The sequence below is a fragment of the Cryptomeria japonica genome, unplaced genomic scaffold (genome assembly GCF_030272615.1).
Source record: "Cryptomeria japonica unplaced genomic scaffold, Sugi_1.0 HiC_scaffold_15, whole genome shotgun sequence".
Classification (NCBI taxonomy): domain Eukaryota; kingdom Viridiplantae; phylum Streptophyta; class Pinopsida; order Cupressales; family Cupressaceae; genus Cryptomeria; species Cryptomeria japonica.
The window spans coordinates 2344448-2370284 of NW_026728837.1; the positions used below are offsets into that span (position 1 = coordinate 2344448).

The 25837-nt window shown below is 62.7% G+C and overlaps 3 non-coding genes across 3 annotated transcripts; all 3 read right to left on the reverse strand.

Moving 5' to 3' along the window:
* Nucleotides 1-6704: 6704 nt before the first annotated feature.
* LOC131860526 (5S ribosomal RNA) lies at nt 6705-6823 on the reverse strand. The gene has a single exon (XR_009359621.1). It is a non-coding gene; the product is annotated as a 5S ribosomal RNA (ribosomal RNA).
* A 7805-nt stretch (nt 6824-14628) lies between these two features.
* LOC131860528 (5S ribosomal RNA) lies at nt 14629-14747 on the reverse strand. Its single transcript, XR_009359622.1, has one exon. It is a non-coding gene; the product is annotated as a 5S ribosomal RNA (ribosomal RNA).
* Nucleotides 14748-22551: 7804 nt separating this feature from the next.
* LOC131860529 (5S ribosomal RNA) lies at nt 22552-22670 on the reverse strand. Its single transcript, XR_009359623.1, has one exon. It is a non-coding gene; the product is annotated as a 5S ribosomal RNA (ribosomal RNA).
* Between the last annotated feature and the right edge of the window lie 3167 nt (nt 22671-25837).

Genomic DNA, 25837 nt, shown 5'->3' on the forward strand with positions numbered 1-25837 from the left:
ACCCCGTGACCTACCCTGGCTAGGGTTGGTGCACACCCACCCTGGTGCCCACCTTGGCACCCACCCTATGACCCACCTTGGCACGCACCTTAGTACCCACCCCGTTACCCACCCTAGGACCCACCCCGTGACCCACCTTGGCCAGGGTGGGTGCCTTGGTGCGCACAACTTGCCTGGGCTGCACACCAGGGCGGGCTCAAGATGGCACCCGCGTTCCGTTTTTTTCACTATCTTTCAAAACGGAAATTTTAAAATCTCATTTTTTTCTTTTTTTTGCCTTTTCTGGAAATTAGTGAAGGCAGCGCATCAAAGGTGCGCAATGCTGGTGCGAACCCGGGAGCGCTCCGATGTGTGCTCCAAGGTGCGGCGTGCACGAAGTCCGAGCCCGGTTTGCCCCGGGTGCGCACCTCGCGTGCACCTTCGCCGGGGTGAGCACCTTGGCTGGGTTGCGCGCCCTGGTGCGTACCAAGGAGCGCTCTGAAGTGTGCTCCAAGGTGCGGCGTGCACGAAGTCGGAGCCCGGTTTGCCCCGGGTGTGCACCTCGGGTGCGCACCTCGCGTGCACCTTCGCTGCGGTGGGCACCTTGGCTGGGTTGCGCGCCTTGGTGGGCACCATGCAGTGCACGAAGTCGGAGCCCGGTTTGCCCCGGGCGCGCACCTCCGCCAGGGTGGGCACCTTGGTGCGCACAACTTGCCTGGGCTGCGCATCAGGAAGGGCTCAAGATGGCACCCGCGTTCCGTTTTTTTCACTATCTTTCAGAACGGAAATTTTAAAATATCGTTTTTTTTTGCCTTTTCTGGAAATTAGTGAAGGCAGCGCATCAAAGGTGCGCAACGCTGGTGCGAACCTGGGAGCGCTCCGATGTGTGCTCCAAGGTGCGGCGTGCACGAAGTCGGAGCCCGGTTTGCCTCGGGTGCGCCCTGGTGGGCACCATGGTGCGCACCAAGGAGCGCTCCGAAGTGTGCTCCAAGGTGCGGCCTGCACGAAGTCGGAGCCCGGTTTGCCCCGGGTGTGCACCTCGGGTGGGCACCTTGGTGCGCATGCCTTGCCTGGGCTGCGCACCAGGGCGGGCTCAAGATGGCACCCGCGTTCCTTTTTTTTCACTATCTTTCAAAACGGAAATTTTAAAATCTCATTTTTTTTTGCCTTTTTCTGGAAATTAGTGAAGGCAGCGCATCAAAGGTGCGCACCTCGCTGCCCACCACGGTGCGCAACGCCGGTGGGCACCCGGGAGTGCTTCGAAGTGTGCTCCAAGGTGCTGCGTGCACGTTGTCGGAGCCCGGTTTGCCCCGGGTGCGCACCTCGCGTGCACCTTCGTCGGGGTGGGCACCTTGGCTTGGTTTGCCCCGGCTGCGCTCCGAAGCGGGGTTATTGGAGCGCCGCCTCTTTTTTTGTCGGAGCGTTTGGTGGGGTTTCTCGCATTGGCTCTTCCGAGGCCCGGTTGCCACCCTGGCGCGCACGAAGTCGGAAGTAGGGTTAATTGCCCGGGTGCGCACCTTTGCCAGGGTGGCACCTTACCTGGGCTGCGCACCAGGGCGGGCTCAAGATGGCACGCGCGTTCCGTTTTTTTCACTATCTTTCAAAACGGAAATTTTAAAATCTCCTTTTTTTTTTGCCTTTTCTGGAAATTAGTGAAGGCAGCGCATCAAAGGTGCGCACCTCGCTGCCCACCTTGGTGTGCTCTGAGGTGCGCACCCGGGAGCGCTACGAAGTGTGCTCCAAGGTGCGGCGTGCACGTTGTCGGAGCCCGGTTTGCCCCGGGTGCGCACCTCGCCTGCACCTTGGCCGGGGTGGGCACCTTGGCTGGGTTTGCCCAGGGTGCGCTCCGAAGCGGGGTTACTGGAGCGCCCCCTCTTTTTTTGTCAGAGAGTTTGGTGGGGTTTCTCGCATTGGCTCTTCCCAGGCCCGGTTGTTGGGTGCGCTCCCACCCTGGCGCGCGCGAAGTTGGAAGTTGGGTTAATTGCCCGGGCGCGCACCTTCGCCAGGGTGGGCACCTTGGTGCGCAAACCTTGGCTGGGCTGCGCACCAGGGCGGGCTCAAGATGGCACCAGCATTCCCTTTTTCTCACTATCTTTCAAAACGGAAATTTTAAAATCTCGTTTTTTTTTTGCCTTTTATGGAAATTAGTGAAGGCATCGCATCAAAGGTGCGCACCTCGCTGCCCACCTTGGTGTGCTCCGAGGTGCCCACCACGGTGCGCAACGCCGGTGCGAACCCGGGAGCGCCCCGATGTGTGCTCCAAGGTGCGGCGTGCACGAAGTCGGACCCCGGTTTGCCCCGGGTGCGCACCTCGCGTGCACCTTGGTGCGCACACCTTGGCTGGGTTGCGCGGCCTGGTGGGCACCATGGTGCGCACCAAGGAGCGCTCCGAAGTGTGCTCCAAGGTGCGGCGTGCACGAAGTCGGAGCCCGGTTTGCCCCGGGTGCGCACCTTCGCCGCGGTGGGCACCATGGCGTGCACGAAGTCAGAGCCCGGTTTGCCCCGGGTGCGCACCTCGCGTGCACCTTCGCCGGGGTGGGCACCTCGGCTGGGTTGCGCGCCCTGGTGCGCACCAAGGAGCGCTCTGAAGTGTGCTCCAAGGTGCGGCGTGCACGAAGTCGGAGCCCGGTTTGCCCCGGGTGTGCACCTCGCGTGCACCTTCGCTGCGGTGGGCACCTTGGCTGGGTTGCGCGCCTTGGTGGGCACCATGCAGTGCACGAAGTCGGAGCCCGGTTTGCCCCGGGCGCGCACCTCCGCCAGGGTGGGCACCTTGGTGCGCACAACTTGCCTGGGCTGCGCACCAGGAAGGGCTCAAGATGGCACCCGCGTTCCGTTTTTTTCACTATCTTTCAGAACGGAAATTTTAAAATATCGTTTTTTTTTGCCTTTTCTGGAAATTAGTGAAGGCAGCGCATCAAAGGTGCGCAACGCTGGTGCGAACCTGGGAGCGCTCCGATGTGTGCTCCAAGGTGCGGCGTGCACGAAGTCGGACCCCGGTTTGCCCCGGGTGCGCACCTCGCGTGCACCTTGGTGCGCACACCTTGGCTGGGTTGCGCGCCCTGGTGGGCACCATGGTGCGCACCAAGGAGCGCTCCGAAGTGTGCTCCAAGGTGCGGCGTGCACGAAGTCGGAGCCCGGTTTGCCCCGGGTGCGCACCTCGCGTGCACCTTCGCCGCGGTGGGCACCATGGCGTGCACGAAGTCGGAGCCCGGTTTGCCCCGGGTGCGCACCTCGCGTGCACCTTCGCCGGGGTGGGCACCTTAGTGTGCAGACCTTGGCTGGGTTGCGCGCCCTGGTGGGCACCATGGTGCGCACCAAGGAGCGCTCCGAAGTGTGCTCCAAGGTGCGGCCTGCACGAAGTCGGAGCCCGGTTTGCCCCGGGTGTGCACCTCGGGTGGGCACCTTGGTGCGCATGCCTTGCCTGGGCTGCGCACCAGGGCGGGCTCAAGATGGCACCCGCGTTCCTTTTTTTTCACTATCTTTCAAAACGGAAATTTTAAAATCTCATTTTTTTTTGCCTTTTTCTGGAAATTAGTGAAGGCAGCGCATCAAAGGTGCGCACCTCGCTGCCCACCACGGTGCGCAACGCCGGTGGGCACCCGGGAGTGCTTCGAAGTGTGCTCCAAGGTGCTGCGTGCACGTTGTCGGAGCCCGGTTTGCCCCGGGTGCGCACCTCGCGTGCACCTTCGTCGGGGTGGGCACCTTGGCTGGGTTTGCCCCGGCTGCGCTCCGAAGCGGGGTTATTGGAGCGCCGCCTCTTTTTTTGTCGGAGCGTTTGGTGGGGTTTCTCGCATTGGCTCTTCCGAGGCCCGGTTGCCACCCTGGCGCGCACGAAGTCGGAAGTAGGGTTAATTGCCCGGGTGCGCACCTTTGCCAGGGTGGGCACCTTACCTGGGCTGCGCACCAGGGCGGGCTCAAGATGGCACGCGCGTTCCGTTTTTTTCACTATCTTTCAAAACGGAAATTTTAAAATCTCCTTTTTTTTTTGCCTTTTCTGGAAATTAGTGAAGGCAGCGCATCAAAGGTGCGCACCTCGCTGCCCACCTTGGTGTGCTCTGAGGTGCGCACCCGGGAGCGCTACGAAGTGTGCTCCAAGGTGCGGCGTGCACGTTGTCGGAGCCCGGTTTGCCCCGGGTGCGCACCTCGCCTGCACCTTGGCCGGGGTGGGCACCTTGGCTGGGTTTGCCCAGGGTGCGCTCCGAAGCGGGGTTACTGGAGCGCCCCCTCTTTTTTTGTCAGAGCGTTTGGTGGGGTTTCTCGCATTGGCTCTTCCCAGGCCCGGTTGTTGGGTGCGCTCCCACCCTGGCGCGCGCGAAGTTGGAAGTTGGGTTAATTGCCCGGGCGCGCACCTTCGCCAGGGTGGGCACCTTGGTGCGCACACCTTGGCTGGGCTGCGCACCAGGGCGGGCTCAAGATGGCACCAGCATTCCCTTTTTCTCACTATCTTTCAAAACGGAAATTTTAAAATCTCGTTTTTTTTTTGCCTTTTATGGAAATTAGTGAAGGCATCGCATCAAAGGTGCGCACCTCGCTGCCCACCTTGGTGTGCTCCGAGGTGCCCACCACGGTGCGCAACGCCGGTGCGAACCCGGGAGCGCCCCGATGTGTGCTCCAAGGTGCGGCGTGCACGAAGTCGGACCCCGGTTTGCCCCGGGTGCGCACCTCGCGTGCACCTTGGTGCGCACACCTTGGCTGGGTTGCGCGGCCTGGTGGGCACCATGGTGCGCACCAAGGAGCGCTCCGAAGTGTGCTCCAAGGTGCGGCGTGCACGAAGTCGGAGCCCGGTTTGCCCCGGGTACGCACCTCGCGTGCACCTTCGCCGGGGTGGGCACCTCGGCTGGGTTGCGCGCCCTGGTGCGCACCAAGGAGCGCTCCGAAGTGTGCTCCAAGGTGCGGCGTGCACGAAGTCGGAGCCCGGTTTGCCCCGGGTGCGCACCTTCGCCGCGGTGCGCACCATGGCGTGCACGAAGTCGGAGCCCGGTTTGCCCCGGGTGCGCACCTCGCGTGCACCTTCGGCGGGGTTGCGCGCCCTGGTGGGCACCATGGTGCGCACCAAGGAGCGCTCCGAAGTGTGCTCCAAGGTGCGGCGTGCACGAAGTCGGAGCCCGGTTTGCCCCGGGTGCGCACCTCGCGTGCACCTTCGGCGGGGTTGCGCGCCCTGGTGGGCACCATGGTGCGCACCAAGGAGCGCTCCGAAGTGTGCTCCAAGGTGCGGCGTGCACGAAGTCGGAGCCCGGTTTTCCCCGGGTGCGCACCTCGCGTGCACCTTCGCCGCGGTGGGCACCATGGCGTGCACGAAGTCGGAGCCCGGTTTGCCCCGGGTGCGCACCTCGCGTGCACCTTCGCCGGGGTGGGCACCTCGGCTGGGTTGCGCGCCCTGGTGCGCACCAAGGAGCGCTCCGAAGTGTGCTCCAAGGTGCGGCGTGCACGAAGTCGGAGCCCGGTTTGCCCCGGGTGCGCACCTCGCGTGCACCTTCGCCAGGGTGGGCACCTCGGTGCGCACACCTTCTCAATGTTTTCTTGCCTTTTCTGGAAATTGGTGAAGGCAGCGCATCAAAGGTGCGCACCTCGGTGTGCTCCGAGGTGCGAACCCGAGAGCGCTCCGAGGTGCCCACGAAGTCGAAAGTCGGGTTAATTGCATTGTTTTCCCCGGGTGCGCTCCGAGGTGCGCAACATCGGCGCGCACCAAGGAGGGCTCCGAAGTGTGCTCCAAGGTGCGCACGATGGCGTGCACCTCTGGTGCGCACGATTCGGAGCTCGGTTTGACCGGGGTGCGCACACCTTGGCTGGGTTGCGCACCTTTTGTGCGCTCCAAGGTGCGCACGAAGTCGGAGCTCGGTTTGCCCCGGGTGCGCACCTTCGCCAGGGTGCGCACCTTGATGCGCACGCCTTGGCTGGGCTGCGCACCTTGGTGGGCGCCATGGTGCGCACCTTTCGTGCGCTCCAAGGTGCGCACGAAGTCGGAGCTCGGTTTGCCCCGGGTGCGCACCTTGGTGGGCGCCATGGTGCACTCCGAGGTGCCCAAGATTGGTGCGCACCAAGGAGCGCTCCGAAGTGCGCTCCAAGGTGCGCGCGAAGTCGAAAGTTGGGTTAATTGTCCGGTTTGCCTCGGGTGCGCACCTTGCGTGCACCTTCGCCAGGGTGGGGCGCCTTGGTGCGCACACCTTGGCTGGGCTGCGCACACCTTGGCACCCGCGTTTCCTTCATTTTAAATTTTTTTTTTTTACAATCTCTCAAGTGGGAAATTCTATAATCTCAACTTTTTTTGCCTTTTCAGGAAACTTTTGAATGGAGCGCATCATTGGTGCGCTCCGAAGTGTGCTCCAAAGCTCTCTCCAGCTGCGTGCACCTGCCCCGGCCGCGCACCCGGCCCCGCCCAGCTTCGCTCACCTGTCCCGGGCGTCTGGTGCGGAACCTTAGAGTAAGAAACATCACCGTGCACCTTGGCCAACGTGCGCGACTCGACCGAGCGCGCACTGGCCGAGGTGCACACCGATTTCACCTGGGTGCGCGCGCAGCACCTCGGGCGCACCGGGGTGCGCGCACAACGCCCGGGTTGCACCGTGGCCTGTGTGCTCGGGGCGCCTCGGGTGCGCGCTCGGTGTCGCCCCCGCGCGCGCGGTAGTGCGGGCAGCGCACCCCGGCCCGGCCCGGCCCCGACGAGAACGCAAACGGGCAAAAGGTTTATTCAAATAGCATTGCGACGCCCGGCGAAAAACTAAAAAAGGGTGCAACACCGGGACTTCCCGGGAGGTCACCCATCCCAGTACTACTCCGGCCCAAGCGCGCTTAACTGCGGAGTTCTGATGGGATCCGGTGCACTAACGCTGGTATGATCGCACCCGTTATGAGCTTGTCGCAGTGTGTACTTAGCAAACCGCGACCCACGTGCGAATCCACCCCGGCCACCCACCCCCGTCGAGGTGCACACCCTCCCTCGCGAAGTGCGCCCCGTTCGCCAAGTGTGAGCCCTGCCCGGGTGCGCGCACCTTGCTAGGGCGTCGGGTGTGCACCCGGCCCGGCCTACGTGCGTGCACCTGGAGGGGGCGTCGTGTGCGTGCAGTGTCCCGTCTGCAACGCGGTGCCCACACACCACCTCGGGCGCAACGACCTGCGCTCACATGTGGGCCGAGTGCACCTTGGTGCATGTTCGGGGCGCCTCGGGTGCACGCTCGATCTTGCCCCGGTGCACCAAGGCGCTCGGTTTGCCCCGGGTGCGCACTTGGTGCAAGGTGGGCACCCAAAATAGGGATCAAGCACCAAAACACAAGTTTCGGGATGCAAAATGGGACCCAAGGACCACAAATGCGTTCCAAGACCCATGATGGGTCCACGAGAACAAAAATGTGTTCCGAGACTTAATAAACAAATATTGGGTTTTAGGAGAAGAAACATGCTCTGATGCCCAAAACGAGAATCGACCCCGAAAAGGCCACAGGCCAAAAGTGGGATGCGAGACAAAAAAAAATGGGACCCGAGGACCAAAATTGGGTTCCCAGGTCGAAGACAGGGCAACCGGACAAGAAACGACCTCTAAGGCTCGAAATGAGTCCCGACGACTAAAACTTGACAAGAAGCACCCATCAGGCACCCAACTCGACACCCATGGGATGCCGACCCACCCGGGCTTCCACCTAGCACACCTTGGCACCCACCCACCCTCGCACCCAACCTCGCACCCAACTTAGCACCTTTGAACCCACATTGGCACTCACCCTGACCCTGGCACCTTGGAACCCACATTGGCACTCACCTTGACCCTGGCACCCACCTTTGCACTCACCTTGGGACCCACCCTGGCTCCCACCTCGGCACCCACCCAGACACCCACCTTGGTTCCTTGGCACCCACCTTGGATCCTTGGCACCCACCCCGACACCCACCTTGGCACGCAACTTGGCTACTTGCCACCCACCTTGGCTCCTTGACGCCCACCCCGACAACCACCCCGTGACCTACCCTGGCTAGGGTTGGTGCACACCCACCCTGGTGCCCACCTTGGCACCCACCCTATGACCCACCTTGGCACGCACCTTAGTACCCACCCCGTTACCCACCCTAGGACCCACCCCGTGACCCACCTTGGCCAGGGTGGGTGCCTTGGTGCGCACAACTTGCCTGGGCTGCACACCAGGGCGGGCTCAAGATGGCACCCGCGTTCCGTTTTTTTCACTATCTTTCAAAACGGAAATTTTAAAATCTCATTTTTTTCTTTTTTTTGCCTTTTCTGGAAATTAGTGAAGGCAGCGCATCAAAGGTGCGCAATGCTGGTGCGAACCCGGGAGCGCTCCGATGTGTGCTCCAAGGTGCGGCGTGCACGAAGTCCGAGCCCGGTTTGCCCCGGGTGCGCACCTCGCGTGCACCTTCGCCGGGGTGAGCACCTTGGCTGGGTTGCGCGCCCTGGTGCGTACCAAGGAGCGCTCTGAAGTGTGCTCCAAGGTGCGGCGTGCACGAAGTCGGAGCCCGGTTTGCCCCGGGTGTGCACCTCGGGTGCGCACCTCGCGTGCACCTTCGCTGCGGTGGGCACCTTGGCTGGGTTGCGCGCCTTGGTGGGCACCATGCAGTGCACGAAGTCGGAGCCCGGTTTGCCCCGGGCGCGCACCTCCGCCAGGGTGGGCACCTTGGTGCGCACAACTTGCCTGGGCTGCGCATCAGGAAGGGCTCAAGATGGCACCCGCGTTCCGTTTTTTTCACTATCTTTCAGAACGGAAATTTTAAAATATCGTTTTTTTTTGCCTTTTCTGGAAATTAGTGAAGGCAGCGCATCAAAGGTGCGCAACGCTGGTGCGAACCTGGGAGCGCTCCGATGTGTGCTCCAAGGTGCGGCGTGCACGAAGTCGGAGCCCGGTTTGCCTCGGGTGCGCCCTGGTGGGCACCATGGTGCGCACCAAGGAGCGCTCCGAAGTGTGCTCCAAGGTGCGGCCTGCACGAAGTCGGAGCCCGGTTTGCCCCGGGTGTGCACCTCGGGTGGGCACCTTGGTGCGCATGCCTTGCCTGGGCTGCGCACCAGGGCGGGCTCAAGATGGCACCCGCGTTCCTTTTTTTTCACTATCTTTCAAAACGGAAATTTTAAAATCTCATTTTTTTTTGCCTTTTTCTGGAAATTAGTGAAGGCAGCGCATCAAAGGTGCGCACCTCGCTGCCCACCACGGTGCGCAACGCCGGTGGGCACCCGGGAGTGCTTCGAAGTGTGCTCCAAGGTGCTGCGTGCACGTTGTCGGAGCCCGGTTTGCCCCGGGTGCGCACCTCGCGTGCACCTTCGTCGGGGTGGGCACCTTGGCTTGGTTTGCCCCGGCTGCGCTCCGAAGCGGGGTTATTGGAGCGCCGCCTCTTTTTTTGTCGGAGCGTTTGGTGGGGTTTCTCGCATTGGCTCTTCCGAGGCCCGGTTGCCACCCTGGCGCGCACGAAGTCGGAAGTAGGGTTAATTGCCCGGGTGCGCACCTTTGCCAGGGTGGCACCTTACCTGGGCTGCGCACCAGGGCGGGCTCAAGATGGCACGCGCGTTCCGTTTTTTTCACTATCTTTCAAAACGGAAATTTTAAAATCTCCTTTTTTTTTTGCCTTTTCTGGAAATTAGTGAAGGCAGCGCATCAAAGGTGCGCACCTCGCTGCCCACCTTGGTGTGCTCTGAGGTGCGCACCCGGGAGCGCTACGAAGTGTGCTCCAAGGTGCGGCGTGCACGTTGTCGGAGCCCGGTTTGCCCCGGGTGCGCACCTCGCCTGCACCTTGGCCGGGGTGGGCACCTTGGCTGGGTTTGCCCAGGGTGCGCTCCGAAGCGGGGTTACTGGAGCGCCCCCTCTTTTTTTGTCAGAGAGTTTGGTGGGGTTTCTCGCATTGGCTCTTCCCAGGCCCGGTTGTTGGGTGCGCTCCCACCCTGGCGCGCGCGAAGTTGGAAGTTGGGTTAATTGCCCGGGCGCGCACCTTCGCCAGGGTGGGCACCTTGGTGCGCAAACCTTGGCTGGGCTGCGCACCAGGGCGGGCTCAAGATGGCACCAGCATTCCCTTTTTCTCACTATCTTTCAAAACGGAAATTTTAAAATCTCGTTTTTTTTTTGCCTTTTATGGAAATTAGTGAAGGCATCGCATCAAAGGTGCGCACCTCGCTGCCCACCTTGGTGTGCTCCGAGGTGCCCACCACGGTGCGCAACGCCGGTGCGAACCCGGGAGCGCCCCGATGTGTGCTCCAAGGTGCGGCGTGCACGAAGTCGGACCCCGGTTTGCCCCGGGTGCGCACCTCGCGTGCACCTTGGTGCGCACACCTTGGCTGGGTTGCGCGGCCTGGTGGGCACCATGGTGCGCACCAAGGAGCGCTCCGAAGTGTGCTCCAAGGTGCGGCGTGCACGAAGTCGGAGCCCGGTTTGCCCCGGGTGCGCACCTTCGCCGCGGTGGGCACCATGGCGTGCACGAAGTCGGAGCCCGGTTTGCCCCGGGTGCGCACCTCGCGTGCACCTTCGCCGGGGTGGGCACCTCGGCTGGGTTGCGCGCCCTGGTGCGCACCAAGGAGCGCTCTGAAGTGTGCTCCAAGGTGCGGCGTGCACGAAGTCGGAGCCCGGTTTGCCCCGGGTGTGCACCTCGCGTGCACCTTCGCTGCGGTGGGCACCTTGGCTGGGTTGCGCGCCTTGGTGGGCACCATGCAGTGCACGAAGTCGGAGCCCGGTTTGCCCCGGGCGCGCACCTCCGCCAGGGTGGGCACCTTGGTGCGCACAACTTGCCTGGGCTGCGCACCAGGAAGGGCTCAAGATGGCACCCGCGTTCCGTTTTTTTCACTATCTTTCAGAACGGAAATTTTAAAATATCGTTTTTTTTTGCCTTTTCTGGAAATTAGTGAAGGCAGCGCATCAAAGGTGCGCAACGCTGGTGCGAACCTGGGAGCGCTCCGATGTGTGCTCCAAGGTGCGGCGTGCACGAAGTCGGACCCCGGTTTGCCCCGGGTGCGCACCTCGCGTGCACCTTGGTGCGCACACCTTGGCTGGGTTGCGCGCCCTGGTGGGCACCATGGTGCGCACCAAGGAGCGCTCCGAAGTGTGCTCCAAGGTGCGGCGTGCACGAAGTCGGAGCCCGGTTTGCCCCGGGTGCGCACCTCGCGTGCACCTTCGCCGCGGTGGGCACCATGGCGTGCACGAAGTCGGAGCCCGGTTTGCCCCGGGTGCGCACCTCGCGTGCACCTTCGCCGGGGTGGGCACCTTAGTGTGCAGACCTTGGCTGGGTTGCGCGCCCTGGTGGGCACCATGGTGCGCACCAAGGAGCGCTCCGAAGTGTGCTCCAAGGTGCGGCCTGCACGAAGTCGGAGCCCGGTTTGCCCCGGGTGTGCACCTCGGGTGGGCACCTTGGTGCGCATGCCTTGCCTGGGCTGCGCACCAGGGCGGGCTCAAGATGGCACCCGCGTTCCTTTTTTTTCACTATCTTTCAAAACGGAAATTTTAAAATCTCATTTTTTTTTGCCTTTTTCTGGAAATTAGTGAAGGCAGCGCATCAAAGGTGCGCACCTCGCTGCCCACCACGGTGCGCAACGCCGGTGGGCACCCGGGAGTGCTTCGAAGTGTGCTCCAAGGTGCTGCGTGCACGTTGTCGGAGCCCGGTTTGCCCCGGGTGCGCACCTCGCGTGCACCTTCGTCGGGGTGGGCACCTTGGCTGGGTTTGCCCCGGCTGCGCTCCGAAGCGGGGTTATTGGAGCGCCGCCTCTTTTTTTGTCGGAGCGTTTGGTGGGGTTTCTCGCATTGGCTCTTCCGAGGCCCGGTTGCCACCCTGGCGCGCACGAAGTCGGAAGTAGGGTTAATTGCCCGGGTGCGCACCTTTGCCAGGGTGGGCACCTTACCTGGGCTGCGCACCAGGGCGGGCTCAAGATGGCACGCGCGTTCCGTTTTTTTCACTATCTTTCAAAACGGAAATTTTAAAATCTCCTTTTTTTTTTGCCTTTTCTGGAAATTAGTGAAGGCAGCGCATCAAAGGTGCGCACCTCGCTGCCCACCTTGGTGTGCTCTGAGGTGCGCACCCGGGAGCGCTACGAAGTGTGCTCCAAGGTGCGGCGTGCACGTTGTCGGAGCCCGGTTTGCCCCGGGTGCGCACCTCGCCTGCACCTTGGCCGGGGTGGGCACCTTGGCTGGGTTTGCCCAGGGTGCGCTCCGAAGCGGGGTTACTGGAGCGCCCCCTCTTTTTTTGTCAGAGCGTTTGGTGGGGTTTCTCGCATTGGCTCTTCCCAGGCCCGGTTGTTGGGTGCGCTCCCACCCTGGCGCGCGCGAAGTTGGAAGTTGGGTTAATTGCCCGGGCGCGCACCTTCGCCAGGGTGGGCACCTTGGTGCGCACACCTTGGCTGGGCTGCGCACCAGGGCGGGCTCAAGATGGCACCAGCATTCCCTTTTTCTCACTATCTTTCAAAACGGAAATTTTAAAATCTCGTTTTTTTTTTGCCTTTTATGGAAATTAGTGAAGGCATCGCATCAAAGGTGCGCACCTCGCTGCCCACCTTGGTGTGCTCCGAGGTGCCCACCACGGTGCGCAACGCCGGTGCGAACCCGGGAGCGCCCCGATGTGTGCTCCAAGGTGCGGCGTGCACGAAGTCGGACCCCGGTTTGCCCCGGGTGCGCACCTCGCGTGCACCTTGGTGCGCACACCTTGGCTGGGTTGCGCGGCCTGGTGGGCACCATGGTGCGCACCAAGGAGCGCTCCGAAGTGTGCTCCAAGGTGCGGCGTGCACGAAGTCGGAGCCCGGTTTGCCCCGGGTACGCACCTCGCGTGCACCTTCGCCGGGGTGGGCACCTCGGCTGGGTTGCGCGCCCTGGTGCGCACCAAGGAGCGCTCCGAAGTGTGCTCCAAGGTGCGGCGTGCACGAAGTCGGAGCCCGGTTTGCCCCGGGTGCGCACCTTCGCCGCGGTGCGCACCATGGCGTGCACGAAGTCGGAGCCCGGTTTGCCCCGGGTGCGCACCTCGCGTGCACCTTCGGCGGGGTTGCGCGCCCTGGTGGGCACCATGGTGCGCACCAAGGAGCGCTCCGAAGTGTGCTCCAAGGTGCGGCGTGCACGAAGTCGGAGCCCGGTTTGCCCCGGGTGCGCACCTCGCGTGCACCTTCGGCGGGGTTGCGCGCCCTGGTGGGCACCATGGTGCGCACCAAGGAGCGCTCCGAAGTGTGCTCCAAGGTGCGGCGTGCACGAAGTCGGAGCCCGGTTTGCCCCGGGTGCGCACCTCGCGTGCACCTTCGCCGCGGTGGGCACCATGGCGTGCACGAAGTCGGAGCTCGGTTTGCCCCGGGTGCGCACCTCGCGTGCACCTTCGCCGGGGTGGGCACCTCGGCGGGGTTGCGCGCCCTGGTGCGCACCAAGGAGCGCTCCGAAGTGTGCTCCAAGGTGCGGCGTGCACGAAGTCGGAGCCCGGTTTGCCCCGGGTGCGCACCTCGCGTGCACCTTCGCCAGGGTGGGCACCTCGGTGCGCACACCTTCTCAATGTTTTCTTGCCTTTTCTGGAAATTGGTGAAGGCAGCGCATCAAAGGTGCGCACCTCGGTGTGCTCCGAGGTGCGAACCCGAGAGCGCTCCGAGGTGCCCACGAAGTCGAAAGTCGGGTTAATTGCATTGTTTTCCCCGGGTGCGCTCCGAGGTGCGCAACATCGGCGCGCACCAAGGAGGGCTCCGAAGTGTGCTCCAAGGTGCGCACGATGGCGTGCACCTCTGGTGCGCACGATTCGGAGCTCGGTTTGACCGGGGTGCGCACACCTTGGCTGGGTTGCGCACCTTTTGTGCGCTCCAAGGTGCGCACGAAGTCGGAGCTCGGTTTGCCCCGGGTGCGCACCTTCGCCAGGGTGCGCACCTTGATGCGCACGCCTTGGCTGGGCTGCGCACCTTGGTGGGCGCCATGGTGCGCACCTTTCGTGCGCTCCAAGGTGCGCACGAAGTCGGAGCTCGGTTTGCCCCGGGTGCGCACCTTGGTGGGCGCCATGGTGCACTCCGAGGTGCCCAAGATTGGTGCGCACCAAGGAGCGCTCCGAAGTGCGCTCCAAGGTGCGCGCGAAGTCGAAAGTTGGGTTAATTGTCCGGTTTGCCTCGGGTGCGCACCTTGCGTGCACCTTCGCCAGGGTGGGCGCCTTGGTGCGCACACCTTGGCTGGGCTGCGCACACCTTGGCACCCGCGTTTCCTTCATTTTAAATTTTTTTTTTTTACAATCTCTCAAGTGGGAAATTCTATAATCTCAACTTTTTTTGCCTTTTCAGGAAACTTTTGAATGGAGCGCATCATTGGTGCGCTCCGAAGTGTGCTCCAAAGCTCTCTCCAGCTGCGTGCACCTGCCCCGGCCGCGCACCCGGCCCCGCCCAGCTTCGCTCACCTGTCCCGGGCGTCTGGTGCGGAACCTTAGAGTAAGAAACATCACCGTGCACCTTGGCCAACGTGCGCGACTCGACCGAGCGCGCACTGGCCGAGGTGCACACCGATTTCACCTGGGTGCGCGCGCAGCACCTCGGGCGCACCGGGGTGCGCGCACAACGCCCGGGTTGCACCGTGGCCTGTGTGCTCGGGGCGCCTCGGGTGCGCGCTCGGTGTCGCCCCCCGCGCGCGCGGTAGTGCGGGCAGCGCACCCCGGCCCGGCCCGGCCCCGACGAGAACGCAAACGGGCAAAAGGTTTATTCAAATAGCATTGCGACGCCCGGCGAAAAACTAAAAAAGGGTGCAACACCGGGACTTCCCGGGAGGTCACCCATCCCAGTACTACTCCGGCCCAAGCGCGCTTAACTGCGGAGTTCTGATGGGATCCGGTGCACTAACGCTGGTATGATCGCACCCGTTATGAGCTTGTCGCAGTGTGTACTTAGCAAACCGCGACCCACGTGCGAATCCACCCCGGCCACCCACCCCCGTCGAGGTGCACACCCTCCCTCGCGAAGTGCGCCCCGTTCGCCAAGTGTGAGCCCTGCCCGGGTGCGCGCACCTTGCTAGGGCGTCGGGTGTGCACCCGGCCCGGCCTACGTGCGTGCACCTGGAGGGGGCGTCGTGTGCGTGCAGTGTCCCGTCTGCAACGCGGTGCCCACACACCACCTCGGGCGCAACGACCTGCGCTCACATGTGGGCCGAGTGCACCTTGGTGCATGTTCGGGGCGCCTCGGGTGCACGCTCGATCTTGCCCCGGTGCACCAAGGCGCTCGGTTTGCCCCGGGTGCGCACTTGGTGCAAGGTGGGCACCCAAAATAGGGATCAAGCACCAAAACACAAGTTTCGGGATGCAAAATGGGACCCAAGGACCACAAATGCGTTCCAAGACCCATGATGGGTCCACGAGAACAAAAATGTGTTCCGAGACTTAATAAACAAATATTGGGTTTTAGGAGAAGAAACATGCTCTGATGCCCAAAACGAGAATCGACCCCGAAAAGGCCACAGGCCAAAAGTGGGATGCGAGACAAAAAAAAATGGGACCCGAGGACCAAAATTGGGTTCCCAGGTCGAAGACAGGGCAACCGGACAAGAAACGACCTCTAAGGCTCGAAATGAGTCCCGACGACTAAAACTTGACAAGAAGCACCCATCAGGCACCCAACTCGACACCCATGGGATGCCGACCCACCCGGGCTTCCACCTAGCACACCTTGGCACCCACCCACCCTCGCACCCAACCTCGCACCCAACTTAGCACCTTTGAACCCACATTGGCACTCACCCTGACCCTGGCACCTTGGAACCCACATTGGCACTCACCTTGACCCTGGCACCCACCTTTGCACTCACCTTGGGACCCACCCTGGCTCCCACCTCGGCACCCACCCAGACACCCACCTTGGTTCCTTGGCACCCACCTTGGATCCTTGGCACCCACCCCGACACCCACCTTGGCACGCAACTTGGCTACTTGCCACCCACCTTGGCTCCTTGACGCCCACCCCGACAACCACCCCGTGACCTACCCTGGCTAGGGTTGGTGCACACCCACCCTGGTGCCCACCTTGGCACCCACCCTATGACCCACCTTGGCACGCACCTTAGTACCCACCCCGTTACCCACCCTAGGACCCACCCCGTGACCCACCTTGGCCAGGGTGGGTGCCTTGGTGCGCACAACTTGCCTGGGCTGCACACCAGGGCGGGCTCAAGATGGCACCCGCGTTCCGTTTTTTTCACTATCTTTCAAAACGGAAATTTTAAAATCTCATTTTTTTCTTTTTTTTGCCTTTTCTGGAAATTAGTGAAGGCAGCGCATCAAAGGTGCGCAATGCTGGTGCGAACCCGGGAGCGCTCCGATGTGTGCTCCAAGGTGCGGCGTGCACGAAGTCCGAGCCCGGTTTGCCCCGGGTGCGCACCTCGCGTGCACCTTCGCCGGGGTGAGCACCTTGGCTGGGTTGCGCGCCCTGGTGCGTACCAAGGAGCGCTCTGAAGTGTGCTCCAAGGTGCGGCGTGCACGAAGTCGGAGCCCGGTTTGCCCCGGGTGTGCACCTCGGGTGCGCACCTCGCGTGCACCTTCGCTGCGGTGGGCACCTTGGCTGGGTTGCGCGCCTTGGTGGGCACCATGCAGTGCACGAAGTCGGAGCCCGGTTTGCCCCGGGCGCGCACCTCCGCCAGGGTGGGCACCTTGGTGCGCACAACTTGCCTGGGCTGCGCATCAGGAAGGGCTCAAGATGGCACCCGCGTTCCGTTTTTTTCACTATCTTTCAGAACGGAAATTTTAAAATATCGTTTTTTTTTGCCTTTTCTGGAAATTAGTGAAGGCAGCGCATCAAAGGTGCGCAACGCTGGTGCGAACCTGGGAGCGCTCCGATGTGTGCTCCAAGGTGCGGCGTGCACGAAGTCGGAGCCCGGTTTGCCTCGGGTGCGCCCTGGTGGGCACCATGGTGCGCACCAAGGAGCGCTCCGAAGTGTGCTCCAAGGTGCGGCCTGCACGAAGTCGGAGCCCGGTTTGCCCCGGGTGTGCACCTCGGGTGGGCACCTTGGTGCGCATGCCTTGCCTGGGCTGCGCACCAGGGCGGGCTCAAGATGGCACCCGCGTTCCTTTTTTTTCACTATCTTTCAAAACGGAAATTTTAAAATCTCATTTTTTTTTGCCTTTTTCTGGAAATTAGTGAAGGCAGCGCATCAAAGGTGCGCACCTCGCTGCCCACCACGGTGCGCAACGCCGGTGGGCACCCGGGAGTGCTTCGAAGTGTGCTCCAAGGTGCTGCGTGCACGTTGTCGGAGCCCGGTTTGCCCCGGGTGCGCACCTCGCGTGCACCTTCGTCGGGGTGGGCACCTTGGCTTGGTTTGCCCCGGCTGCGCTCCGAAGCGGGGTTATTGGAGCGCCGCCTCTTTTTTTGTCGGAGCGTTTGGTGGGGTTTCTCGCATTGGCTCTTCCGAGGCCCGGTTGCCACCCTGGCGCGCACGAAGTCGGAAGTAGGGTTAATTGCCCGGGTGCGCACCTTTGCCAGGGTGGCACCTTACCTGGGCTGCGCACCAGGGCGGGCTCAAGATGGCACGCGCGTTCCGTTTTTTTCACTATCTTTCAAAACGGAAATTTTAAAATCTCCTTTTTTTTTTGCCTTTTCTGGAAATTAGTGAAGGCAGCGCATCAAAGGTGCGCACCTCGCTGCCCACCTTGGTGTGCTCTGAGGTGCGCACCCGGGAGCGCTACGAAGTGTGCTCCAAGGTGCGGCGTGCACGTTGTCGGAGCCCGGTTTGCCCCGGGTGCGCACCTCGCCTGCACCTTGGCCGGGGTGGGCACCTTGGCTGGGTTTGCCCAGGGTGCGCTCCGAAGCGGGGTTACTGGAGCGCCCCCTCTTTTTTTGTCAGAGAGTTTGGTGGGGTTTCTCGCATTGGCTCTTCCCAGGCCCGGTTGTTGGGTGCGCTCCCACCCTGGCGCGCGCGAAGTTGGAAGTTGGGTTAATTGCCCGGGCGCGCACCTTCGCCAGGGTGGGCACCTTGGTGCGCAAACCTTGGCTGGGCTGCGCACCAGGGCGGGCTCAAGATGGCACCAGCATTCCCTTTTTCTCACTATCTTTCAAAACGGAAATTTTAAAATCTCGTTTTTTTTTTGCCTTTTATGGAAATTAGTGAAGGCATCGCATCAAAGGTGCGCACCTCGCTGCCCACCTTGGTGTGCTCCGAGGTGCCCACCACGGTGCGCAACGCCGGTGCGAACCCGGGAGCGCCCCGATGTGTGCTCCAAGGTGCGGCGTGCACGAAGTCGGACCCCGGTTTGCCCCGGGTGCGCACCTCGCGTGCACCTTGGTGCGCACACCTTGGCTGGGTTGCGCGGCCTGGTGGGCACCATGGTGCGCACCAAGGAGCGCTCCGAAGTGTGCTCCAAGGTGCGGCGTGCACGAAGTCGGAGCCCGGTTTGCCCCGGGTGCGCACCTTCGCCGCGGTGGGCACCATGGCGTGCACGAAGTCGGAGCCCGGTTTGCCCCGGGTGCGCACCTCGCGTGCACCTTCGCCGGGGTGGGCACCTCGGCTGGGTTGCGCGCCCTGGTGCGCACCAAGGAGCGCTCTGAAGTGTGCTCCAAGGTGCGGCGTGCACGAAGTCGGAGCCCGGTTTGCCCCGGGTGTGCACCTCGCGTGCACCTTCGCTGCGGTGGGCACCTTGGCTGGGTTGCGCGCCTTGGTGGGCACCATGCAGTGCACGAAGTCGGAGCCCGGTTTGCCCCGGGCGCGCACCTCCGCCAGGGTGGGCACCTTGGTGCGCACAACTTGCCTGGGCTGCGCACCAGGAAGGGCTCAAGATGGCACCCGCGTTCCGTTTTTTTCACTATCTTTCAGAACGGAAATTTTAAAATATCGTTTTTTTTTGCCTTTTCTGGAAATTAGTGAAGGCAGCGCATCAAAGGTGCGCAACGCTGGTGCGAACCTGGGAGCGCTCCGATGTGTGCTCCAAGGTGCGGCGTGCACGAAGTCGGACCCCGGTTTGCCCCGGGTGCGCACCTCGCGTGCACCTTGGTGCGCACACCTTGGCTGGGTTGCGCGCCCTGGTGGGCACCATGGTGCGCACCAAGGAGCGCTCCGAAGTGTGCTCCAAGGTGCGGCGTGCACGAAGTCGGAGCCCGGTTTGCCCCGGGTGCGCACCTCGCGTGCACCTTCGCCGCGGTGGGCACCATGGCGTGCACGAAGTCGGAGCCCGGTTTGCCCCGGGTGCGCACCTCGCGTGCACCTTCGCCGGGGTGGGCACCTTAGTGTGCAGACCTTGGCTGGGTTGCGCGCCCTGGTGGGCACCATGGTGCGCACCAAGGAGCGCTCCGAAGTGTGCTCCAAGGTGCGGCCTGCACGAAGTCGGAGCCCGGTTTGCCCCGGGTGTGCACCTCGGGTGGGCACCTTGGTGCGCATGCCTTGCCTGGGCTGCGCACCAGGGCGGGCTCAAGATGGCACCCGCGTTCCTTTTTTTTCACTATCTTTCAAAACGGAAATTTTAAAATCTCATTTTTTTTTGCCTTTTTCTGGAAATTAGTGAAGGCAGCGCATCAAAGGTGCGCACCTCGCTGCCCACCACGGTGCGCAACGCCGGTGGGCACCCGGGAGTGCTTCGAAGTGTGCTCCAAGGTGCTGCGTGCACGTTGTCGGAGCCCGGTTTGCCCCGGGTGCGCACCTCGCGTGCACCTTCGTCGGGGTGGGCACCTTGGCTGGGTTTGCCCCGGCTGCGCTCCGAAGCGGGGTTATTGGAGCGCCGCCTCTTTTTTTGTCGGAGCGTTTGGTGGGGTTTCTCGCATTGGCTCTTCCGAGGCCCGGTTGCCACCCTGGCGCGCACGAAGTCGGAAGTAGGGTTAATTGCCCGGGTGCGCACCTTTGCCAGGGTGGGCACCTTACCTGGGCTGCGCACCAGGGCGGGCTCAAGATGGCACGCGCGTTCCGTTTTTTTCACTATCTTTCAAAACGGAAATTTTAAAATCTCCTTTTTTTTTTGCCTTTTCTGGAAATTAGTGAAGGCAGCGCATCAAAGGTGCGCACCTCGCTGCCCACCTTGGTGTGCTCTGAGGTGCGCACCCGGGAGCGCTACGAAGTGTGCTCCAAGGTGCGGCGTGCACGTTGTCGGAGCCCGGTTTGCCCCGGGTGCGCACCTCGCCTGCACCTTGGCCGGGGTGGGCACCTTGGCTGGGTTTGCCCAGGGTGCGCTCCGAAGCGGGGTTACTGGAGCGCCCCCTCTTTTTTTGTCAGAGCGTTTGGTGGGGTTTCTCGCATTGGCTCTTCCCAGGCCCGGTTGTTGGGTGCGCTCCCACCCTGGCGCGCGCGAAGTTGGAAGTTGGGTTAATTGCCCGGGCGCGCACCTTCGCCAGGGTGGGCACCTTGGTGCGCACACCTTGGCTGGGCTGCGCACCAGGGCGGGCTCAAGATGGCACCAGCATTCCCTTTTTCTCACTATCTTTCAAAACGGAAATTTTAAAATCTCGTTTTTTTTTTGCCTTTTATGGAAATTAGTGAAGGCATCGCATCAAAGGTGCGCACCTCGCTGCCCACCTTGGTGTGCTCCGAGGTGCCCACCACGGTGCGCAACGCCGGTGCGAACCCGGGAGCGCCCCGATGTGTGCTCCAAGGTGCGGCGTGCACGAAGTCGGACCCCGGTTTGCCCCGGGTGCGCACCTCGCGTGCACCTTGGTGCGCACACCTTGGCTGGGTTGCGCGGCCTGGTGGGCACCATGGTGCGCACCAAGGAGCGCTCCGAAGTGTGCTCCAAGGTGCGGCGTGCACGAAGTCGGAGCCCGGTTTGCCCCGGGTACGCACCTCGCGTGCACCTTCGCCGGGGTGGGCACCTCGGCTGGGTTGCGCGCCCTGGTGCGCACCAAGGAGCGCTCCGAAGTGTGCTCCAAGGTGCGGCGTGCACGAAGTCGGAGCCCGGTTTGCCCCGGGTGCGCACCTTCGCCGCGGTGCGCACCATGGCGTGCACGAAGTCGGAGCCCGGTTTGCCCCGGGTGCGCACCTCGCGTGCACCTTCGGCGGGGTTGCGCGCCCTGGTGGGCACCATGGTGCGCACCAAGGAGCGCTCCGAAGTGTGCTCCAAGGTGCGGCGTGCACGAAGTCGGAGCCCGGTTTGCCCCGGGTGCGCACCTCGCGTGCACCTTCGGCGGGGTTGCGCGCCCTGGTGGGCACCATGGTGCGCACCAAGGAGCGCTCCGAAGTGTGCTCCAAGGTGCGGCGTGCACGAAGTCGGAGCCCGGTTTGCCCCGGGTGCGCACCTCGCGTGCACCTTCGCCGCGGTGGGCACCATGGCGTGCACGAAGTCGGAGCCCGGTTTGCCCCGGGTGCGCACCTCGCGTGCACCTTCGCCGGGGTGGGCACCTCGGCTGGGTTGCGCGCCCTGGTGCGCACCAAGGAGCGCTCCGAAGTGTGCTCCAAGGTGCGGCGTGCACGAAGTCGGAGCCCGGTTTGCCCCGGGTGCGCACCTCGCGTGCACCTTCGCCAGGGTGGGCACCTCGGTGCGCACACCTTCTCAATGTTTTCTTGCCTTTTCTGGAAATTGGTGAAGGCAGCGCATCAAAGGTGCGCACCTCGGTGTGCTCCGAGGTGCGAACCCGAGAGCGCTCCGAGGTGCCCACGAAGTCGAAAGTCGGGTTAATTGCATTGTTTTCCCCGGGTGCGCTCCGAGGTGCGCAACATCGGCGCGCACCAAGGAGGGCTCCGAAGTGTGCTCCAAGGTGCGCACGATGGCGTGCACCTCTGGTGCGCACGATTCGGAGCTCGGTTTGACCGGGGTGCGCACACCTTGGCTGGGTTGCGCACCTTTTGTGCGCTCCAAGGTGCGCACGAAGTCGGAGCTCGGTTTGCCCCGGGTGCGCACCTTCGCCAGGGTGCGCACCTTGATGCGCACGCCTTGGCTGGGCTGCGCACCTTGGTGGGCGCCATGGTGCGCACCTTTCGTGCGCTCCAAGGTGCGCACGAAGTCGGAGCTCGGTTTGCCCCGGGTGCGCACCTTGGTGGGCGCCATGGTGCACTCCGAGGTGCCCAAGATTGGTGCGCACCAAGGAGCGCTCCGAAGTGCGCTCCAAGGTGCGCGCGAAGTCGAAAGTTGGGTTAATTGTCCGGTTTGCCTCGGGTGCGCACCTTGCGTGCACCTTCGCCAGGGTGGGCGCCTTGGTGCGCACACCTTGGCTGGGCTGCGCACACCTTGGCACCCGCGTTTCCTTCATTTTAAATTTTTTTTTTTTACAATCTCTCAAGTGGGAAATTCTATAATCTCAACTTTTTTTGCCTTTTCAGGAAACTTTTGAATGGAGCGCATCATTGGTGCGCTCCGAAGTGTGCTCCAAAGCTCTCTCCAGCTGCGTGCACCTGCCCCGGCCGCGCACCCGGCCCCGCCCAGCTTCGCTCACCTGTCCCGGGCGTCTGGTGCGGAACCTTAGAGTAAGAAACATCACCGTGCACCTTGGCCAACGTGCGCGACTCGACCGAGCGCGCACTGGCCGAGGTGCACACCGATTTCACCTGGGTGCGCGCGCAGCACCTCGGGCGCACCGGGGTGCGCGCACAACGCCCGGGTTGCACCGTGGCCTGTGTGCTCGGGGCGCCTCGGGTGCGCGCTCGGTGTCGCCCCCGCGCGCGCGGTAGTGCGGGCAGCGCACCCCGGCCCGGCCCGGCCCCGACGAGAACGCAAACGGGCAAAAGGTTTATTCAAATAGCATTGCGACGCCCGGCGAAAAACTAAAAAAGGGTGCAACACCGGGACTTCCCGGGAGGTCACCCATCCCAGTACTACTCCGGCCCAAGCGCGCTTAACTGCGGAGTTCTGATGGGATCCGGTGCACTAACGCTGGTATGATCGCACCCGTTATGAGCTTGTCGCAGTGTGTACTTAGCAAACCGCGACCCACGTGCGAATCCACCCCGGCCACCCACCCCCGTCGAGGTGCACACCCTCCCTCGCGAAGTGCGCCCCGTTCGCCAAGTGTGAGCCCTGCCCGGGTGCGCGCACCTTGCTAGGGCGTCGGGTGTGCACCCGGCCCGGCCTACGTGCGTGCACCTGGAGGGGGCGTCGTGTGCGTGCAGTGTCCCGTCTGCAACGCGGTGCCCACACACCACCTCGGGCGCAACGACCTGCGCTCACATGTGGGCCGAGTGCACCTTGGTGCATGTTCGGGGCGCCTCGGGTGCACGCTCGATCTTGCCCCGGTGCACCAAGGCGCTCGGTTTGCCCCGGGTGCGCACTTGGTGCAAGGTGGGCACCCAAAATAGGGATCAAGCACCAAAACACAAGTTTCGGGATGCAAAATGGGACCCAAGGACCACAAATGCGTTCCAAGACCCATGATGGGTCCACGAGAACAAAAATGTGTTCCGAGACTTAATAAACAAATATTGGGTTTTAGGAGAAGAAACATGCTCTGATGCCCAAAACGAGAATCGACCCCGAAAAGGCCACAGGCCAAAAGTGGGATGCGAGACAAAAAAAAATGGGACCCGAGGACCAAAATTGGGTTCCCAGGTCGAAGACAGGGCAACCGGACAAGAAACGACCTCTAAGGCTCGAAATGAGTCCCGACGACTAAAACTTGACAAGAAGCACCCATCAGGCACCCAACTCGACACCCATGGGATGCCGACCCACCCGGGCTTCCACCTAGCACACCTTGGCACCCACCCACCCTCGCACCCAACCTCGCACCCAACTTAGCACCTTTGAACCCACATTGGCACTCACCCTGACCCTGGCACCTTGGAACCCACATTGGCACTCACCTTGACCCTGGCACCCACCTTTGCACTCACCTTGGGACCCACCCTGGCTCCCACCTCGGCACCCACCCAGACACCCACCTTGGTTCCTTGGCACCCACCTTGGATCCTTGGCACCCACCCCGACACCCACCTTGGCACGCAACTTGGCTACTTGCCACCCACCTTGGCTCCTTGACGCCCACCCCGACAACCACCCCGTGACCTACCCTGGCTAGGGTTGGTGCACACCCACCCTGGTGCCCACCTTGGCACCCACCCTATGACCCACCTTGGCACGCACCTTAGTACCCACCCCGTTACCCACCCTAGGACCCACCCCGTGACCCACCTTGGCCAGGGTGGGTGCCTTGGTGCGCACAACTTGCCTGGGCTGCACACCAGGGCGGGCTCAAGATGGCACCCGCGTTCCGTTTTTTTCACTATCTTTCAAAACGGAAATTTTAAAATCTCATTTTTTTCTTTTTTTTGCCTTTTCTGGAAATTAGTGAAGGCAGCGCATCAAAGGTGCGCAATGCTGGTGCGAACCCGGGAGCGCTCCGATGTGTGCTCCAAGGTGCGGCGTGCACGAAGTCCGAGCCCGGTTTGCCCCGGGTGCGCACCTCGCGTGCACCTTCGCCGGGGTGAGCACCTTGGCTGGGTTGCGCGCCCTGGTGCGTACCAAGGAGCGCTCTGAAGTGTGCTCCAAGGTGCGGCGTGCACGAAGTCGGAGCCCGGTTTGCCCCGGGTGTGCACCTCGGGTGCGCACCTCGCGTGCACCTTCGCTGCGGTGGGCACCTTGGCTGGGTTGCGCGCCTTGGTGGGCACCATGCAGTGCACGAAGTCGGAGCCCGGTTTGCCCCGGGCGCGCACCTCCGCCAGGGTGGGCACCTTGGTGCGCACAACTTGCCTGGGCTGCGCATCAGGAAGGGCTCAAGATGGCACCCGCGTTCCGTTTTTTTCACTATCTTTCAGAACGGAAATTTTAAAATATCGTTTTTTTTTGCCTTTTCTGGAAATTAGTGAAGGCAGCGCATCAAAGGTGCGCAACGCTGGTGCGAACCTGGGAGCGCTCCGATGTGTGCTCCAAGGTGCGGCGTGCACGAAGTCGGAGCCCGGTTTGCCTCGGGTGCGCCCTGGTGGGCACCATGGTGCGCACCAAGGAGCGCTCCGAAGTGTGCTCCAAGGTGCGGCCTGCACGAAGTCGGAGCCCGGTTTGCCCCGGGTGTGCACCTCGGGTGGGCACCTTGGTGCGCATGCCTTGCCTGGGCTGCGCACCAGGGCGGGCTCAAGATGGCACCCGCGTTCCTTTTTTTTCACTATCTTTCAAAACGGAAATTTTAAAATCTCATTTTTTTTTGCCTTTTTCTGGAAATTAGTGAAGGCAGCGCATCAAAGGTGCGCACCTCGCTGCCCACCACGGTGCGCAACGCCGGTGGGCACCCGGGAGTGCTTCGAAGTGTGCTCCAAGGTGCTGCGTGCACGTTGTCGGAGCCCGGTTTGCCCCGGGTGCGCACCTCGCGTGCACCTTCGTCGGGGTGGGCACCTTGGCTTGGTTTGCCCCGGCTGCGCTCCGAAGCGGGGTTATTGGAGCGCCGCCTCTTTTTTTGTCGGAGCGTTTGGTGGGGTTTCTCGCATTGGCTCTTCCGAGGCCCGGTTGCCACCCTGGCGCGCACGAAGTCGGAAGTAGGGTTAATTGCCCGGGTGCGCACCTTTGCCAGGGTGGCACCTTACCTGGGCTGCGCACCAGGGCGGGCTCAAGATGGCACGCGCGTTCCGTTTTTTTCACTATCTTTCAAAACGGAAATTTTAAAATCTCCTTTTTTTTTTGCCTTTTCTGGAAATTAGTGAAGGCAGCGCATCAAAGGTGCGCACCTCGCTGCCCACCTTGGTGTGCTCTGAGGTGCGCACCCGGGAGCGCTACGAAGTGTGCTCCAAGGTGCGGCGTGCACGTTGTCGGAGCCCGGTTTGCCCCGGGTGCGCACCTCGCCTGCACCTTGGCCGGGGTGGGCACCTTGGCTGGGTTTGCCCAGGGTGCGCTCCGAAGCGGGGTTACTGGAGCGCCCCCTCTTTTTTTGTCAGAGAGTTTGGTGGGGTTTCTCGCATTGGCTCTTCCCAGGCCCGGTTGTTGGGTGCGCTCCCACCCTGGCTGCGCGCGAAGTTGGAAGTTGGGTTAATTGCCCGGGCGCGCACCTTCGCCAGGGTGGGCACCTTGGTGCGCAAACCTTGGCTGGGCTGCGCACCAGGGCGGGCTCAAGATGGCACCAGCATTCCCTTTTTCT